At 39.3% G+C, this 20,830-nt stretch overlaps 1 protein-coding gene across 5 annotated transcripts in view; it reads left to right on the forward strand.

The window, feature by feature from the left end:
* Positions 1 to 20,830, forward strand: part of ERICH1 (glutamate rich 1) — a 103,572-nt gene that overhangs the window by 48,557 nt on the left and 34,185 nt on the right. The gene's annotated exons all lie outside the window — the stretch shown is intronic.

Consider the following 20,830-nt stretch of genomic DNA (forward strand, 5'->3'; position numbering starts at 1 on the left):
CATTCAATATAAACATAGGGAGCAGGGGAAGAGGAAAGCTGTCTGAATGCAGAATTTCTGTCGTTATATATTACTGTGCTGTTTAAATACTCTAGACACTGAAAACACAATAGAAAGCTCACTTCTAACATGAAGGGGCTTATAATCAGTATGGCTGAGTGGACAAGTGTGTGAGTAGTAGTAACCGTGTCTTTTCTTAAACAGTTTTATCTATGAAAAATGCTGCTGCCTTGTATTACATGTCAGAATCGGGCCTACCCAATCATTTCATTTTATTGTTACTCTGTTATAGCAGCTGTTGTAATTTATGGGAGTTTGTGGCCTTACAGCCACATATTGATATAGCTTCCAGTAGACTGTCTCCAGTCTCCACTTGGGAAATTTCTTGATCTCATATCCTTTGCCTTTTGGTTACTGCCCTCTGCACAATTTATAGGTAGCAGTCTTTTAAAGTACTGAGCAACCCTCTGTGCAACTGTAGCCTGTGCCAAGGAAGCTTTGAAAATCGTCCTTCATCCATCTCCCTTTCCAATACTTCTGCTACATAATTTTGTTTTAGTTTCACCATCTTCTGTCCATTTTATACTTGAAAGTGGAAATTGGTTCATAGTTGGAGTATGCCCCGTTAGTAATTTGAACTCTATCAGCCTTCTGTAAAGTAGACTAATGGAGAGAAAGGGAGTCACTTCACTGTAGAATCGTGATAGCTCAGTATTAGAGCATTTGCGTTACACATGCCATGCATCAGCCTCCCTCAGCCTCTCTCTTCTCAGCAATCTGTGGAGGGCTGAAAAAAATGGATGTTGCTACAGCAAAAGACAGAAATACCAGTGCACACAAATTTATTGTTGTAATCTAGCCAAAATGTGCTACGGGCAATGTAAGAGTTGCTTTGAACAGCATGTTCTGGCTGACCAAAGCTACTGCAGTTTTTTCTTACTTCTACCAAAGCTGTGTATTCTTTCGCTGCATCTATGTACCATTAGTTTGATTTCCTGCCTCCTTTGGCAATACGCAACTGCACAAGTAGGCATTATGGCAAATACACAATCTCTCCTGATAAAAAGCAAATTAATTCAACAGCTGCATTTCTGATTCACAGTACTAGATGATTTGTATCTGTCTGATGACGGCTCCACCTGACAAACACCTCTGTGTGAAATCTGAGTGTTCTCAGACTCAGCTGGTATAACCAGCACAGCCATGCTGACGTGAATGGATCTGCCAGTTTACAGTAGCTGAGCACCTAGCTCTCTACAACTGTAGAGACCTTCACTGACCTGTGGGCTACTGCCAACATCTGACACTTTCCTCCTTTTCTTGATGCAGATATTTTAAACAATAGTCTTGAGCCTCCCATCTTGGCCAGGCTGGTGTAATGACAGGTGAAGTTTTGTGCGAATTCATACCGGTTCTGCCTGCTTCTGTACCTTTCCATAAGTATAGAGTTGCCTTACTTTCTCAGAGCTCTTTTATTTCTGGGTGGGTTGATGATATTTGGTAAGGACTTCCATGTATCTTACCCTACATCTTGTAGCTGGGGGAGTAGGAGAGAACTCAGAATCAGTTTTACAAAACTATTTTTGCTTTGTTAGGCTAATGATACCAGTTTTTCACCAATCTCATTTAATAACCATGAATGAAAGAATTCTTAAGCTGCCTTTCTACAAGGGATTATTTATTAGCTGAATTCATAAATGTTAGGAATACTGAAGGAATGCAACATAAGCCTAATTCACAGATAATTCCAACTTTAAGGTGTGTAGACCAGGATGACAAATACCATATAACCTAAAATCCTGACTGCTAGAAACAAATTCTGCCAATTCAAATTTGTTCAGTACATTAGTCTCAGTGGGTGATGTGGTGGTGGGTTTTTTGGAACCAGGACCAAAGTGTGAGTGTAGTGCTGAACTGGTTATCAGCGTTAGCCACAAAATAAATTCATTCTGTTTCTTTACTTTTCACTGGTAAAGAGAAATTGCACTGTCACAATGCCAGATATAAGATAAAAACTTCATTTTGGTAGCTTGAATAATGGACTAGTCAGGTGCAAAAATCTTAAGTATAATGGAACTGTAAGGGTTGCAGCACCTTAAAGAGAACCTAACAAACACTTAATAAAAAAGGATGCATCCTTAACACACAATGAGTTTAAATCATTTTGTGCTTCTGTCTTAAATCCAGCTTAGGTACTTTCTTATCTGAATGGCTTAGGTTTGCAGTGTGTTCACAGACTGTTTCATTCTGTTTACATTTTTAGTATGCGCTGAACTCCATCAGTGTATCAATATTGCTGGAGTATTTACAAATGGAAACATTGTTTCTCAGTCTGGACAAATACAGAGCTCTATTTTTTTGATCATTGTCTTTCTAAATATGAGGAGTTAGAAGCTAATACTCTTTTTTTTACATGTGGGTTTTGTTGTTTGGTTTTTTTTTAATGGAGTGCTTTATTATCCTAATTATAAAATGACATGCAAGATATAATTTTTAGAAATGATAAAGGCATGCAGCTGTTTAGTTGACAGGAAAATTATTTGGTGTGAAATTTTATGAAAAGTGACCAATATTAAATATAGAAATTATATCTAGTTATTCAGCTAGCATTCTTAGAGGAAGCAGCAAGTAAAGTGAAAATGTCTCAAGAAGTTCTTAGTTTTCAAGTGTAGCTCCTATTCTTTTCCAGCCTTCATTCAATCTACTAAAAAGCTTTAGTTCTTTTATACTTAACTAACAAATTTAGGTTAGTTGTCCATTAGCTTTTAAATCTGTTATTTGTCTTTTTTCCATCTTGGCTATTCCCTTGCATCTTTATATCTCTGTCCATCATCTATACCGATGCTGACATGGTGAGTTCAAACATCTTTGGGTGCTGTTCTAATAAGCAACTGTGGTGGGTTTAAAGACAAGATGGCTTTATTAAGAGTCATTCCTTAGAGAACTTTACTGAATGCTCAGATCAATACACTTTTCATATCACAAGCTGTGTAAAATAGTAAAGATTCTGCTGTGGAAGCCCAAACATATAAAGACATGAGCAAAAATACACATACGGGAATGTGGTTGAAATTCAGAGTGTGTTGATAGACCAGCACAGGGAGGCAGCAGCTGCTGCAGGCTCCAGGGCTGATTTGCAGGTCTGTAACACTTCATACCTTGAACTGCTGCAACAGACAAAATTTGTGCAAGGACCTGATTTTATTCCATCTCTTCACTGAAGCATATAAGAATACCCTACTAACCTGCTCATATAACTAGAAGAGTGAGACATTAGTGATATTATAACAAGTGTTGATAATAAAGTCTAGCTAGGATCAGACTTACAGTTTGGAGGAACCTGTCACTTCTCTTTCTGTGGTCACATAAAAAGTGAATATTACAGTAGCTTATACATCCGTCTTAAATACCTTAGCTGAACTGTAGCATTTTTACCAAAAAGAACATAGTGTCCATCCTTCCCGTTCTTCTGCCAGAGAAAAAGATTGATTGATTCTTTGTTCAGTGCTTCTTTATTTGGTGTGTAGGTGAACACTGTAGAGGACAGGAATATTAATTTGTGCTTGCTACAGCTTCTTAAGAAATGGAAATACATAGCCGTAGGATAAATGGCAAGACTTAAAGTAATAAAATAGTGATACAATTCTTCTGCTTTCATCTCAGGATCCAGGTTTAATCTTGTTGCCTTTTGCAAGCTTTACTCCTGAAAAAAATGCCAGATGTTCTTGGCGTCTTCTTTGTAGCACTTGCCAATAGAATTCTCACATATGCCTCCATTGCTAACTCACTGTCTCTTGGGCTTTTTGTGTTTATTTTGGGCTTCTCCCCCCGCCCCCCCCCCCCCCCCCCCCCGACGACATGTTTTCCAATGCCTCTTGTGGTTTTTTCTGTTCTGTAGTGATTCTTTAACTACGTTTGCCTATGATTGTTTTAAGGCATTTAGTTGCCTGGTGAAGTAAGTACTCATAGTCAATTCTGAAATGCTGCTCAGCTGAACTTTGGTACTATAATTTTGAATATATTGTTGATGGGTGGACCCTTTAATGTTAAGTATTATACAGCTTTGGATGGAGATTTTCTTTAAAAGGGAAGAATAATATATCAAGGAAGAATGAAAGACGATGAAATGCAGTATGCAGTGTTTCCTTACTTCATATGTGTTACATACATATGTATGTATGTGTTTCTAATTTCCAACATTGTAAGATATTTTAGTGATTGCATGGCATTTAGATGTAAGTAATGTCAGAAACTACTTTTCCCATGAAAAAGATTCCATTACAGTATTTTCTTTGAATATATCTAGAAATCATAATGGTATACAGCATCCACTAATAATCGGCAATGTTTGCATTTGAAAATAAACATCACACTGTTTAGGGCAAAACCATGTATATTTGCATAGAGCACTTCAGCAAAAGCTTCAGAGAGGGTGTTATAACTTGCAAATATGCAGAAAAATATCTAGGTAAAAATGCAATGGTTGAATTACTTGAATGTGTTCTGTAGTGATTATCTACAGTTCTTTTCCTTTTTGCTCTGTAACTCTGGCATTTTTATTAAGTACATTGTTGGTTAAATATATGTGTTAAATTGAAATGCCTCTAGCAGTTAGATTACAAGCTGTATAAACTTCCATTATGCATTATATATCAGTTAGTTCAAATGTATCTACAAGGTCTTTACACTTCCCTTTTCTATACCTTCTCTTGTAATGGCAGTAATTCCATACACTTAAACTTGCTTGCAGTGAAATGCTATTTTAAAAGCTAAGTAAATGGAAAGCCCTGAATTACTTTGTGCTGCTTGCAGTCTATTTTTTAGTGAACTTCTGCCAGCTTTTTGTGTCACTGTATGTGTTAATACGGTGGAAGCTCTCTCCACCTGCTGTAATATAAGGTAATGGCAGAAGTGAATCTTGTGGGAAGTCCTGGTTAGTGTTTATCAGAGGGTGAGTGAGTAGTAAAATTTAGGCTGCAGTCTCCCTTGGTGGTGTTCAGCCGGGGAAGTAGCCAACATAATAGACTCAGGCACTTGCTATCTCCATCCAGATGGCCCCCAGTCCTGCTTTCACAGAGGTCAGTGCTCTGGCCCTTATCTCCAGGGGCCCTAAAGCCATTGGTGCAGTTTGTTTTTAGTGTCACTTACTGCAACATTTTTATAAACTCTTTAGTGTTCCAGAATAAAAAGTCCTGTGAACATAGAAGCTGACTACCAAAGTCAATTGGTCAATTCTTTGAGAAGACAGAAACCTGTACAGTGTTGCCTCTTGTCCAGCTTGAGTAAGATAACTTTTTATGAGGGGGGAAGGAGGAGGATTTAACAACCATTGCTTGTGGTAACTTCAAACTCAGCATTCCAGTGAAACCTTACAAAACTTGGTTTTGCTAATGAGATGTGCAGGTAGCTTATAACCTTACTACAGATTTCCTGGAGTTTGTTTTTGGTTTAAATAAGTTAATTTTGTTGACTTTCTGTCCTACTTTCTCTTTGCTGTTCATCAGTGTAGAAGAAAATGACCCACTTTCTCATGGTTTTGCATCTCTTTTAGTTGTTCTTCAGAAATAATTGAAACAGAGCTGAGCTGTGCATAAACCCCTGTATATCTTATAGGACCTGTATAAAACATAGTATATTGAGTTTGGCTTTTTTATTTGGTTGTGTTTTGGTTTGTTGGTTTTTTTCTTTTTAAAAACACTTTTTCATAAAGTAAACAATAATCCAGGAGTCTTTATACAAAAAAGTAAAACCTTACTTTCTAAGAAAGCAATTTTCATCTCCTATATCCCCACAGAAAGTGTTCAAGTAGATACATACGTGATAATTTTTCATGTTTCACAAGTAGCATGTGATACAGCCATTAAAGTAATGATAGTTTAGTGTAAAAGCACACATGGATAGTCTGTACAGATACAAACAGCAACAATAATGTAAAATATATAATTATTACAGAAGCACACAGATCTTCTTAAATTTATGATCCCTACTTAGCCAGCCTGCATTGTCTAATCAGCTGTGTAAAAATTTGTATGTTCTCCAGGTGAAAAAGAAAAGGCCAAATGAAGTGATAGTCTTTAATTCAAGAAAGCATTTGTATTGGTAATGAGATTATTTTTTTTTTCACCAGGCTTGCATTTGTTAAAGTTCAGAAAACTGTTAGTGCCTAAGCAAATTAAAAAATTTTTCTCAGACCTGTTCCTTGCGTCTGAATCCAGCATCTTCACTTAATGCAATGGGCATAATAACGTCGGGGACAACCTTGTAACTGAAGCCTACAAGCGGGCTCCCTTTTGTTCTATACAAGTGAAATGAAGAAACAGTTTCTACATTTTCTTGTTTAAGCAAAGTTCTGTGTAACACATGTCATCAGGTCTGAGCCTTAAATATTCCTTAAGCGTTGGAAACTTTGGTATAGTAACTGTCTTGGGAAAAATCAGGTATCACTTGGCTGCCCTGAGTATCAGGGGAAGCCATTTCTGCAGCTTAAGCATAGGAAGCCTGAGTACCCCGTTAACAACAAGCATGAGTCAGATGAGAGACACCAGAAGCAAAGTCTTTGGGGGGGGGGAGGTATGTCACTTGACTATTCTCCAGCTTTTGAAAACATAGATGATTTCCAATGCAGAGGACATATACTGTATCAAGTAATGTGATTTTGTAACCTTGTCAACTACTACAAAAGAACAGTGTGATTGACTTCAAGCTAAGTAGCTTCCTCGACTTGTACTAAAGGTTTAACAAAGTTCTGCGTATCTTACTATTGGAATGATGCTGAGATACTCCAATTCTAGAAAATGGAAGCAGTATGGTTTTCACTCTAAACTGGAAAGAATAATGTCAAATTAAAAATGTAAAAGGAAGCAACAGTTTTGCACCCCGTGATAAATTACTTCTAGGTGGAACCAAACTAGGGGGACGGAAGGGGGAATTTTTGAAGGGGATTTTCTTTGTGTGCACTTGTTAAAGTTTCTGATCTATAGCCTGAAAATGTAATCACATCTCTCCATCACTAAAATCTAGTTGATACTTTTTTCCTGAACTGTAGCAATGTTAGAGGCATTGCACAAATACTGACAACATAAGTAAAGGAACTTTTATTGACTAGCTGAAAAGGCATCCTCAAAACTGTAATGACAGGAGTATGAAAAGATTAGCAGAACAGTTCTGCTCAAGTATTTTTTCTTGCTGTCCCAATCATGTGTAAGCCGTCCTGATATTTATTATTAATTAAGACTTAAAAGTTAGGAAGAGCAAAACAAAGCCCGAAAGGACTGAAGGAATGGTGAAATACACTGTGGTGTCAGCTTCATCAGGATTAAATGGTCATTCAGTTATACCTCTGTTCTCCTTTTTTCAGGTTGGAAGTGGTCAGTTTGACACTGTCTCCCATAACACCCTCATAGCCAAGCTCAGGCAGTGTGGGTGAGATGGGTGGGCAGTGGGGTGGGCTGAGAACCGGCTGAGTGGCAGAGCTCAGGGGGTTGTGATCGGTGATGCAGAGTCTGGCTGGAGGCCTGTAGCTCGCGGGGTTCCCAGGGGTCAGTACGGGGTCCAGTCCTGTTCAACTGATTCACCAGTGCCCTGGATGAAGGGACAGTGTCCCCTCAGCACCTTTGCTGGTGACACAGCACGGGGAGGAGTGGCTGAGACCCCAGCAGGCTGCGCTGCCATTCAGCGAGACCTGGGCAGGCTGGGGAGCTGGGCGGAGAGGGACCTCATGGAGTTCAGCAAAGGCAAGTGGAGGGTCCTGCCCCTGGGCAGGAATAACCCCCCGCACCAGTACAGGCTGGGGCTGGCCTGCTGGGAGGCAGCTCTGCGGGGAAGGGCCTGGGAGCTCTGGTGGGCAGCAAGGTGCCCATGGGCCAGCAGTGTGCCCTGGTGGCCAAGGCCAGTGGGACCCTGGGGTGCATCAGGAGGATCATGGCCAGCAGGTGGAGGGAGGTGATCCTGCCCCTCTGCTCTGCCCTGGTGAGGCCGCATCTGGGGTGCTGTGTCCAGTGCTGGGCTCCCCAGTTCTAGAGAGACTGGGAACTGCTGAAGAGGGCCCAGCGGAGGGCTACCAAGGTGGTGAGGTGACTGGAGCATCTCCCTTGTGAGGGAAGGCTGAGAGCTAGGCCTGTGTAGCCTGGGGAAGACTGAGAGGGGATCTTGCCAATGTTTACAGATACCTTAAGGGCAGGTGTCAAGAGGATGGGGCTGGGCTCTTTTCAGTGGTGCCCAGTGACAGGACAAGGGGCAATGGGCACAAACTGCAACAGAAGAAGTTCCTATTGAATATGAGGAAGAACTTCTTTCCTTTGAGGGTGCCAGAGCCCTGGCACAGGCTGCCCAGAGAGGTCTCTGGGGACATTCGAAACCTGCCTGGGCACAATTCTGTGCAACCTGCTCTGGGTGACCCTGCTTTAGCAGGGCGTTGGACTAGATGATCTCCAGAGGTGCCTTCCAACCCCAGCCATTCTGTGATTCTGTGGATTTAAAATTTAAGACGGAGGAAGCTTTTTTTTTCTGAAGCTTTGTCCTCTCTAAGTCCAAAAAGTCTTCAAGACTAACTTCTTAGTCACTGGAACATGTACTGATAGTCTCCAGTACAGCTTCAGATGCTTACAACAAATCAGAGCCTGTCCCCAGGTTATATTCAGTGATACAGGAGTACAGTAGCCTCTTGTGTCAGAGCTGCCAAATGACTTGTGTCACAATTTCTTTGCCCATGTCTGTTGTCTGTATTGTGGAAGAAATACATATGAAATATCAATAAGTGGTAGAAAGGGACTTGTTCAACCCAGATTTATTCTTAGTTTCCTCTTACAGATTTCTTGCCTGCTGATGGATATTTCATTTAAGTAGAACATCCTGCCTAAAAGTCAGCAATATAGGTTAAAGTCAGATGCTTGTGGTGGGATAAGTTCTCTTTGGGATAACCCTTTTATTCCTTCCTGAAGCAATGGCATTTAATGCTCATAAGGGAATTTATTTTCCAGTGGGATTAATGGTAGTGTACATCGGCCAGTTCACGAAAGCATGGGAGAGATTCAGTTAGTATAGCTGTGCTGATTTTGGCTGAGGTATAGGTAATTTTCATCATGGTTGCTAGCATGGGGCTAGGTTTTGGATTTGTGCTGGAAACAGTGTTGATAGTGCAGGGATGTGTTCGTTACTGCTGAGCAGCGCTTGCACAGAGCCAAGGCCTTTGTTGCTTCTCACTCACCCCACCAGCCAGCAGGCTGGGGGTGCACAAGGAGCTGGGAGGGGGCACAGCCAGGACAGCCGACCCCAACTGACCCCAGGGATATCCCAGACCATATGACATCATGCTCAGCATATAAAGCTAGGGGAAGAAGGAAGGGGGGGGAACATTCAGAGTGATGGTGTTTGTCTTCCCAAGTAACGGCTAGGTGTGATGCAGCCCTGCTTCCCTGGGGATGGCTGAACACCTGCCTGCTGGTGGGAAGTGGAGAATGAATCCCTTGTTCTGCTTTGCTTGCACATACAGGTTTTGTTTTAGCTATTAAACTGTCTTTATCTCAACTCTCTAGTTTTCTCACTTTTACACTTCCAATTCTCTCTCCCATCCCACCAGAGGGGAGCGAGTGAGCAGCTATGTGAGGCTTAATTGCTGGCTGGGGTTAAACCGTGACAGTACTGAGCATCTAACTACACAGATAAATATATCAAAAAAGGGTAAGAAAAATTATGCATATCCATAGCATATTACATGTATTCTGTGAATTCAATCTATTAATAATTAGAGTTCCATGAAGTGATAAAGAAAAAGTAAACTTTGAGTTCATAAGAGGTGTCAGGCAGTGCACCAAGTGAAGAAAAAAAAAAAGCAATGCCGTCACCACTGAGCTGGATTGGGGTGGCAGTATGCGATGGAAAAGAATGTATTTGCTAGCAGATGACAGATTTTAAAATTTGTATGAACTATAATGTCAAGTGTAGACAGATGAACACGTTTCCCTTTGTCATAGCAGGGTTATTTCATAAATCAAGTCATATAACTGAAGAATGGTAAGGAAGTCTCATTTTCAAGCAAAGGTACTGTGCTTCAGTGAGGTGCAGAGCACCTTCAAACTTCCAACAAATTAAATGGGAACAAAAAAGTACCTGACACTTTACTAACCTGAACAGACAAGTCATTGTGCTCAGATTGCCATTTGAAGTGCTTTGCTTTTGGGAAGCAGAACAAGAAATCCTGGAAATTGCAAAGATTGAGTGAGCCATGTTATCCCAGTAGTATTTCGCTGTGCCTAGTACTAGGTGATTTAATAGTATAAAGCAGGTGATGTACAGTGGGATCAATACCTAGGAAAATACAGTATGCATAGTACATGATCTCTTGTTGAGAACATGTGACAACATTATTTCAGTCACTTCCCAAACATTTATTTGTGTAACAGATGGTATCAGTTGTTTCTGGTTTGTTGGGTTTTTTTTTTCAATTTATTATGACTAATCACATGTTTATGTCATTTATCATGTTTCATTCTTTGGAAAACTGTAGCTGCCCAGTAGAGAAGCCAGGAAGGAGCCCGTAGGAGATGAGCAGACATTTGCTGAGAGAGAATAACTTCCTAGATTGTAAAGCACAGGCAGGTTGCAGAGTAATGATGGTGACCAAGTAATAAGCTCTGTGTATACCAGAGACCAGGCATCTGCTGAGAACAGTGGGAACCCAGGCTTCAGAGGGACTTCCCCTAGAGACCCAAAGGGGACTGTGCACACTTTTCTGCAGCTCTGGAAGTTGCTGATGTGTTGGACTCGGAGCAAGCCTGAGCAAAGAGGATTCATTTACCAGGATGCAGTAGGCAAGGTGAAGATACAGTTATGTAATGTTTTGGTTTGGTTTTCCTCATTTTGAGTTTTCTCCCAAAAAAATCACCTGTTCTAGTATATGTTCTAATAAAACTTGGCTTTCCTATCTGAAAGCCATTTTGGAGTGTTCACTACGGAAAAAAGCTTTGAGCACTCTGTCCTCACAGCTATGGCCAGGGCAGAGCCCCATTGCAACACAGCATGCAGTAAAGAACAAACCTACATCACTGGCAAGACTGTAGCACCAGATTCCCAGCTATTACAAACCGGCAGATTACCAGTTTACACAGCTGCTCAGGATCTTCCCTATGGTGTTTCATTTTTACAGCATACTTGTCTATATATTTATATGTATATTTAGCTTAGCATAGATCTCTGTCACTAAGAAGTGACTCACATTAATGTTTTCAACTGTTCGTTAAAATGTAATTCATTTAGAATGTGTTTAATAAAAATAAGTTGAACCCAGATCCTAAAACATCCCAGATTTTACAAAGCTGCTTAGAAACTATGTTATTAAATTCAAATCAGTCTTAAGATCCAAAGATAAATGGATAAATTAAGTAGTTTAAAATAAAACACTTGGAAGGTTTGCATTCTTTCAGACTTTCCTTTTCCGGAGTGTCTTGAAATAGGATTTACTGAAAAAAGTGTAATAAATTGTAGTTGTGGCAGCTTTCGTATGTGGCTTAAATGTGATTGGTTATTGGACGCTGTGTAAAAAGTTACAAGACGCCGTGCAGTATTGCAAAAATTGAATTGAGGTATCATATTTAAATATTTGATAACTGAAATTGATAAATTGGGGCTTTTTTTTTTGCTGACTACCTGCATTTTGCTGTATCAGAGCCTGTGTGCTTTTAGATAGCTCTTCTGTACAAGATTGTACTTTCAGTTTAGATCTGCTCTTTGATACTGTTTTATCACAGGTGAAAACTAGATACCAGTTTTCTATTAGGTTGCTTATCATTTAATAGTTTTTGGTCCTGTAGTCTGAGTGACTTCTTACACTTCACACTATTTTAGCTGGTATATTTGTAAAGAACATTTTAAAAGCTGAACGGAATTTTGAGATTGCAGCTCTTCTTATCATTTGTGGTGGTGTTCTGAGCAAAGAAAGAGCTTTGGATTCTTTAAACTAAGCGTTGGTTGAAAACTAGCTCTGGGGGAAAAAACAGACTTTAAAAGAAACTCTGAATGTGTGTTTGTGTCCTGCGTAGTTAAAAGGAAGAACACATTTTTTAAAAGTCTAAATGTGATATCAAAAGTTTAAAATGTTTCCAGTTATAAATGTTAGAAATCTCTCCCTCTGATCATGGTGATGCTTTCTGTTCAAATACAAGGATGCAATCTTATTAGCAGAGACTAAGAAGGTTTCTGTATTTAGTAGCAATTAGTCTTTGTGGCTGCTAAACTGTAGAAACTCCCATCAGCAGCTTTAGGATCCTTGGGCTTTTTTTATTTAGTTGCCTTCAAAACAGTTCCTGATTGTCACTGAATCTCTGTTCTTATTTCATGTCCGTGATTATGCTTGGCTCTGTGATTTTCTTTTTATATTCCTCACAGAGTCAATATAATAATTCTCAGGTTTTTTTCAGAAGCAGCACTGAGCCCATTTAGGAAGTGCTGCATGATGCCTCTATGCAATGGAAATTGACTCAGATTGTTTGTGCATCACCCCAAAAAAAGCAAAATTGAATGAGTATTGTGAGCTTGAACTGTAAACAAATATAATGAGAAAGATCAATAAAAGGTCAAAATATTCAGTTTTGTTTAAAAATTAAGTAATTGGACAGTACAGAATTTGTATTAGAAAAGCTGTTATTTAAGAAAACTTAAGGGCTTCAGCAAACACAGGTTTTTGTATAAAATGGCAAGAGGCCCGAAACATGATTGTCAAAATTAATTTACTCAACGGAATAGTTTCTGGTATCTCCTGAATGCCTTAAATCAACATATGTGTGGACTGCGTGTACATATCAAAAAGCAAAGCAAGCTTAGAGTGATTCATCATATACCCAGCTGGGATTGTGAATACTCATTGCTGTGCGCTGAAAGATCAGAGCAGCAGCAGAGAGGGTACTAAAGGGATCTTCAGTTTCTCCCTGGAACTGATGCATCAGCATGTTGTGAAAAGTCTCAATTTTTATACCCAGTGAATAACCAAGGCATTGGTTGGTGGGGCTGTGAGAGGAAACGTGACTCTTGACATTGTCCTAGGTGGAATTTGGTTCACAAGAGGCACGTTGCAACAGCAACAATTAGGTTCAACATCTTACTTGAAACAACAACAACAACAAAATATCCAAAATCCACAGCAGTTGTGATCCACTTCAAGAAAGGGCACTACACAAAAACAAAGATACTTGCTAAAAAGAACCTAAAAAAGGTCAGCTAAGAGAAGAAAGTTGGACCAGGGGATCTGGAAGCTACATAAGGACACCATATGTGATATTCAAGGCCAGCGCCCACCACCTGTCATGAAAGGCTTGAGAAAAAGCAAAAGGAAGAGAGCAGAGCTAGACAACAGCGTAAAGGAAGTTGTTAGAAAGAAGTAGGTGTCCTTTTAAAACCTGAATTCACACCCAAGTTATGTTTTTAAACAGATCTAAATATAATAATATGGTAAGACAGGCTAAGGACTATTTGAGCAAATGGTACAAAAAATTAAAACCAGTAATAGTTTTACTTCTGATGTATCAGGAGCAATGTGCCTGCTAGTCTCTTGAGCCAATTATCATGGTGTAGAAGGAATACTGAGAAGGCTTGTTTCAGTGAAGTTAAAGAAATTCTTTGCTTTGATATTATATGTGGGGAAAAAACTATGGAGAATCCCATGTTGGAACGCTCTTTCTTGGGCTTTCTCAAAGGATATGTGAAACTGTAGTTATTTAATAGTCATGCAAAAGAACAGTTATAAAATAAAATCACCAGTACCAGATTTTATTTACCTAAAATTTGTGAAAGAATTCAAGGAAGAAAATTGCCTACATTACTGACAGTGATGCATAACCACTTGCTTTTCAAATTGCTTTGTTATCAGAGACTTTGAGGCTGAATAGTGAGAGTCCAGTTGTTTTTTAACAGGTCTTAAATCATCTAGGGAACTGCAAGCCTGTAATCCTGGTGTTTGCCGTAGGAAGTTTAGCACAATTTATAATGCAGGATAAGATTTGCAGGTGCCTGAAAGCCTGTGATCAGCATGGGAAGGATCGACATGGGGTTTACAAAGAGAAAATCTACACGTTATCTTGGAATTCTTTGAAAAGCCAGGAAATCTGTGGATAAGCTACAACTAATGTGGTTTCCTTGAATTTTTACAAGAATGCTTATAAAGCCCCTCACCAATGGGGGCACATAAACATTTAGCATTGAAGACTTGCAGACTGTGATATCTGCCTTTACTTATTATTGTCATTACTCTTAATTGGATTTGCTTTAAATCCAAGAGGTAGTACTCAGTTGTGGTATGCAGCATATATGCAACATTTGCCAGTTTTATATGAAATCTTTACCTGTAAATATAAAAACTTAGTATGAATGAACAAACAAAAGACAGTCCCTATCCTAAATTCCAGTCTTTCGCACTTTTCTCCAACATTAAAAGTGTTGTAGATTACTAAAACCTTCACAGTGGGGGGGGGGGGGGGGGGGGGTCCGGAGTTCAAATGATGATCTAAAACAATTACCAAAAAGTGTGTAAAAAATAATAATGGCTTCTTGTGATCCTGAGATCTTTTCAGTATTGCGTGTTGAGATCTTTTCAGTATTGCGTGTTGAGATCTTTTCAGTATTGCGTGTTGAGATCTTTTCAGTATTGCGTGTTGAGATCTTTTCAGTATTGCGTGTTGAGATCTTTTCAGTATTGCGTGTTGAGATCTTTTCAGTATTGCGTGTTGAGATCTTTTCAGTATTGCGTGTTGAGATCTTTTCAGTATTGCGTGTTGAGATCTTTTCAGTATTGCGTGTTGAGATCTTTTCAGTATTGCGTGTTGAGATCTTTTCAGTATTGCGTGTTGAGATCTTTTCAGTATTGCGTGTTGAGATCTTTTCAGTATTGCGTGTTGAGATCTTTTCAGTATTGCGTGTTGAGATCTTTTCAGTATTGCGTGTTGAGATCTTTTCAGTATTGCGTGTTGAGATCTTTTCAGTATTGCGTGTTGAGATCTTTTCAGTATTGCGTGTTGAGATCTTTTCAGTATTGCGTGTTGAGATCTTTTCAGTATTGCGTGTTGAGATCTTTTCAGTATTGCGTGTTGAGATCTTTTCAGTATTGCGTGTTGAGATCTTTTCAGTATTGCGTGTTGAGATCTTTTCAGTATTGCGTGTTGAGATCTTTTCAGTATTGCGTGTTGAGATCTTTTCAGTATTGCGTGTTGAGATCTTTTCAGTATTGCGTGTTGAGATCTTTTCAGTATTGCGTGTTGAGATCTTTTCAGTATTGCGTGTTGAGATCTTTTCAGTATTGCGTGTTGAGATCTTTTCAGTATTGCGTGTTGAGATCTTTTCAGTATTGCGTGTTGAGATCTTTTCAGTATTGCGTGTTGAGATCTTTTCAGTATTGCGTGTTGAGATCTTTTCAGTATTGCGTGTTGAGATCTTTTCAGTATTGCGTGTTGAGATCTTTTCAGTATTGCGTGTTGAGATCTTTTCAGTATTGCGTGTTGAGATCTTTTCAGTATTGCGTGTTGAGATCTTTTCAGTATTGCGTGTTGAGATCTTTTCAGTATTGCGTGTTGAGATCTTTTCAGTATTGCGTGTTGAGATCTTTTCAGTATTGCGTGTTTTCTAATGAACCATTACTTTTTATTGCATTTGTTAACCACAGCTTTTCACTCTTGGCCAAATTGTAGCTGCTGATATCTTAATTGGCACCAAAAATAACATTATTTTTTTCTCTTGCAAGATCCTAAACCAAAATTAAATTCCTCTGCACTGACTGCTCGGTATACCATGGAAAATCCATCCAGTTTATTAGGGAGAAGAAAAGAGTTTAAACTGGATGAAAAACCGGGAGAGGCCCATGTCTGGTTTCTTTTGAGCAAAATCAAAAAATTACCATGAACAACATCCAGAAAGCCTGCTATGGGACTTGGTCATTGAGCAGGAGAGCCAGCTGCTGTACTTCAGTCATGATGAGCACGTTATAGAGGAGATTCTAAAGCTTGAAGGATATTCTTTGACTATCTTTTCCTCAATCTGCTTTATCTCTCTTTTTTCTAATGTGCTGTTTGAAAGGTTTGTTCTAATAGTGTTTAGGGACCCGATTTTTAAAAAACCCTAGTATTATCTGCTGCTTCTCAGATACGGGAAAGCCAAACTGCAGTTTGGCATGCTGTGGAACTTTGTATACCTTACTTGCAGACACCTAATAAATAGCCTCCCATTTTTCATTGTCTTGTATGATGCTTTCCCTGAATGTTTCCATCAGCCATTGTGTAAAGGAGCTGAAATAATAAAGATAAACTTGAGCTCATCTTTTCAATCACAGAATTCCCAGCAATGTCTTCAGGCTGATGGATAGTTTGCTTGGGAGGAACAGTCAGCTGTTGCTGTTAGCCTATGTAAAGCATTGTATTTAATCTCTGTGTCTCTAGCTGCTGTGATAATGAACACAAAATAACTTACTAATATGGTATAAGTTAATAAATGCAAGTCAGCTTATTTGGAGCCTTGATGTATATCATTATTTTTATCATTTTCTGTTTTTCCTTGAAGATACAAACTGGATGGGCTGACTTTTCATTATCAAAATTCAATAAGCAGTATCTGTAAACTGAGTCCTCCGTTTCATTTTAAGTCTGTTTCTGACATTTTTCTGCCTCTGTTCTGTTAAGAAGACAGGTAGTTTGTGTGCAGAAAACTTTAATGTTTCAGGCTGGATTAGATAGGCTGTTAGAAGATGACTCTTTTGGTGCTGACTTTCCTTTTCAGGCTACTCATTCCCACTTCCATATCATTCTGTCGGTCATGCTAGTGTGACTGTGCAGCTGCATGGTAAACTGCATCAGGAAAGTAATCTAGACTAAAAATTACCTATGGGGGGGAAAAAAAGCGCAAAAAAAAAAAAACACCTAAAAAACCCCCCAAACAAACAAAGAAAGAAAACAGTTATTTTTAACTCTGAACAGTTCCTGAGGAGTGTAAGGCTGAAAGAAATCCTTATAAAATTACGACCACGACTGGAAAATGTATATGGGTATTCTGTCTGGAAGCCAACTTTGCTCAGTCTGAGAGGGCACCAAGTCCAGACTAAACGGGTTGAAGACAGCTGCTTCTGCATAATTGGATTATGTGATAAATTAAGCTACTTGTGGAGCACAGATGAGTCTCAGGAGGGAGAGAGGTGACAGGCCATTACGGAACAGAAGGAGAAGAATCATCAGCTCTTCTGGAATTAGGACAAGCTGTAGCTGCAGTTGTGGCTAAAGTTATTGTTGTCTAAAAGTTCATATTCCTATCGATGTTGCTTAAGTATATATTCAATACCTTACTAAGATTGCTTGTGTAGTATTCCCTGCATTTGTTTTAATTATGCTGCTTTGATATAAGAAACCTCTTCAGTCAGTGGGAAAAATTACTGAAACCAAGTTCATATCTATTGAAATGTTATCAGACCTGCCTACTGGTTTGAAATGTAGAGGATCAGTGAAAAGTTGGGTGGTTTGGTTTTTTGTAACAGTGGGGTTTGTTAATTAGTAAAAATCAATCTGATGAGCAAACTCATGTTAACACCTTCCCCCATACTGTTAATTTTTATAAAAGAGACCAATTCTTCTTATTTGTTGAAAGCATCTTGTCCAAATTTATTGTCTATATTTCCTTTGTGGTTAACAGAAGGGGTGAAAGAGGAAGACCTTCAGGGTGCATTTCCGTCCCAGCTGGTTTAGGGTGAGGTAAATTGCTTTTTGAAGATGATAGTGTCTCTTGATTTATCAGAGGGAGTGCAGATCTAAGTACGCTCTTAAGTATTTTCTTTTCAGACAGCCAAAGTTGTGGGAGGTGAATCCCACTGAACATTTCATTTAAGATCATTGTGTGGGCTGTGACCTAAACATGGTTTAAATTTCTTGTATAACTCTTACTTATATTTTAGCATAGCTGTTATAATCAGCTAGCTTGACTGACTATACAAACAACCAGTTCTTGAATCCCATTGAACTCTTGGCTCCTGTGCATACCACACACATGTGAATTCAGTAAGCTAACTGTGCTGTTTGTAAAACAGGTATTTACTTTCTTCTAATTCCTTGTGAAACTGCTCGGTTTAATTAGATGTCACCTTGTTCTTGCATCAGGAGGCAGAAACAGGGTCCATTTTATTATTCTTTCTTTCAACACAAATCATACAAATCTTTATTGAGTTTCTCTGGTGACTTCTCTGAGAGTCCTCCTCTTGTTGGCAAAAGTCTTACTGTGATGGGATTATGCAAAGAAACAGCATTACAAGCTTGTAGAGTGCAACAGGTTTGTATAATAGCTTTGGAATATTTTTCCTGTTGTTTTCCATCCTCTCTCATGTATGCAAACAAGGTGTTTGCTGTTTTGATAACTGATACCCACTGAGCAAATGTTTTCATTGAGCTTTCCATACTGATGCATAGGTTTGGCTTTTGTTTTGTTTTTCCCCAGCTGATAACAGTTCACTCTAACCCTAGTAGTGAGTTGTTCAAATTAATCCCTTTTGTGTGCATTGCTCTGCATTTGTCAACATCTGATTTCATCTGTTCTTGATGCTGAATCACTAGTACCTCCCATTCATGGAGCAGTAGATACTAAAAAGATATTAAAATGTGGGGCAAAGAATGACAAAAGCTGCTAGAAGACTTGCAGTTTAACTCCTCAACAGAATGAGGTCAAGTCTTGTGTTTTTGTTTTCTGTGTTGGAGGAAACTCAGCACAGTTCTGATTTCCTTTCATTCAGGTGTTTATCTTAATTACATACACATAGGAAGACTACATTCATTCTGCCTTGACAGTGTTACCCTGGTCTCTTCAGACCTCCTGCTATCTTGAGCTACCAAAGATAAGCAAACTTCTGGATTTGACTCAAAATATCAATTATCTTAAGACCTGTTCTGCCTTCTGCACCATTTTTTCAAGTGGCTTCAAACCAATTGAGAGTGCTTGGCTGCGCAACATGCTGCAATTTTGCTGAGATTTAGTGATTCTTAAATGCTCAAAGGGCATGTTGGGCCATTTGCTGAGAGCACAGAACAGAGTAGCTTTATTAGCAAACACTGTGGTTCAGGTTAACGGAGGGGCGAGAAATTTTACAGAACAATGTATCTATGTTTACAGTGAAATTCACCTATTAGAACACAAATACAGCCATGAAAATCCAAATTAGATCTTAAGATGAAACATTGATGTTTTGTTTATAGCATCTTTCACCATTCATATCTGCCTTCAGTTTTGATATTTTATTCCTACAGAACGACACAGACGTTATTTTTCCCACATCCCATATGTCCAAATCATGTATAAAGATACTTAGCTCAAATACCATGTGTGCAGAACATTCCGCACTGTGGGTACGAGGTGATGTTTGGTGTGTCTTTAACATGCTGTGGTGTTCAGTTACAATACAGCAAATTTATTTTTATGCAGCCTTCTTTATAGAAAGTATGGAAAATTGCTTTGCAGTGAGTCATCCGTCAGCTAAAGAACTAGAAGTCTTGTAGTGGTATTTAAAGAGAGAAAGTGGCTCAGAGCTGACAGAGTTCAAGACAGAAAAAGAAACGGCAATGAAAGAAAGGGCCTCCAACCATGGAGAAAATAGACGTGAAGACTGGTAGGGGGAGGAGTGATGAGAAGGCCAAACAAGCTGAGAATGAGAGGCAGTTCAGGAGACTATGCAAGTAATTCTTGTTGGGCTTCAGGTGTCTCTCCTGCATTGCACCAGCATTAGCCAAGCAAAGATTCTTTAACACTAAGGGAATGGTGTAAAACCAGACAAATAAGAGCACTGGGCTCAGTGCACTGTGAGGAGTTTAGAAACATGCAGGTAGAGGTTGCGGGAAGGATAAATGGCTTAATTTTCTAGAGCAAGACATTAGAAGAACAGGGTAGTCTGCACTCCATGATGTTTAAACATGTGAGGATTTTGTTAGGCTATGAAAGAGGGAATTTTGGTTAATTAGACAGGAATTACTATAGTCACGAATATGGACTTCAGCAGCAGTGCAGTCAAAGGGAAGATGGATTCTGGCAGTCTGCCCTTGCTAGTGCCAGGAGGGCTTGTGCTCACAAGTGAGTGTGTAGGAGGGGCAGTCAGTTCAGGGTCAGAGGTGACTTCAGAACTCTGACTTTCTGTACAGGGATAAGATGTGAGTAAAGAAGCCTGAAAGCTGTTTTGGAGAGCAAGAGGAACTACTTTCCCATGACATTTGAGCCTTTTGAAGAATCAGCTAGGAAGTAAATTATAATGTAGTAAGGAAACAACAGAACTAAGACAGGCTGTTAAAGAGATCAGAGATTACTTGCCAAGGTCACTGATGCCTTTCATGCTTTCCCCATAAAGCTGATGTCCAAAGCAGTGAGATTTCCCAAAGGAGGAGGATGTTTAAGGAGGAAAAAGTGGAAGAATCAGAAACTGGTGTTTTTAAAGCACAGCACTATTGTGAAGGGATATCACCAATATAAACACTATCATCTTTTATTGTGACTTACGTGCATTCTTCAGTTCTTGATAAAGTCTGCCAACTGGTGGTGTCGGGCTCTTGGGGAAGCTTTCCCATCCCATCTCCCCCAGCCTGCACATACTGGTTTTTGCCCTGGCAATTCTTTTGACCTCACTCCCTGTATAGAACCATACTATCTGTCTTAAGAAAGTAAATGTGATGCAAAGTATGTGGCACGAAGGAAAGTACAGTCTTTATTGAAAGCAGAAGAGAAAAGAACTTGTCATCTTACTCAATGCATTCAGAAAACTTGGCTTTGACACTGTAGTACTGAATAGCATTCAAAACATAAAAGTAAGGTTAGAGCCACTCAGACATCCCAGAATTTGAAG

Source organism: Falco cherrug, chromosome 6 (genome assembly GCF_023634085.1).
Source record: "Falco cherrug isolate bFalChe1 chromosome 6, bFalChe1.pri, whole genome shotgun sequence".
NCBI classification, from domain to species: Eukaryota; Metazoa; Chordata; class Aves; order Falconiformes; family Falconidae; genus Falco; species Falco cherrug.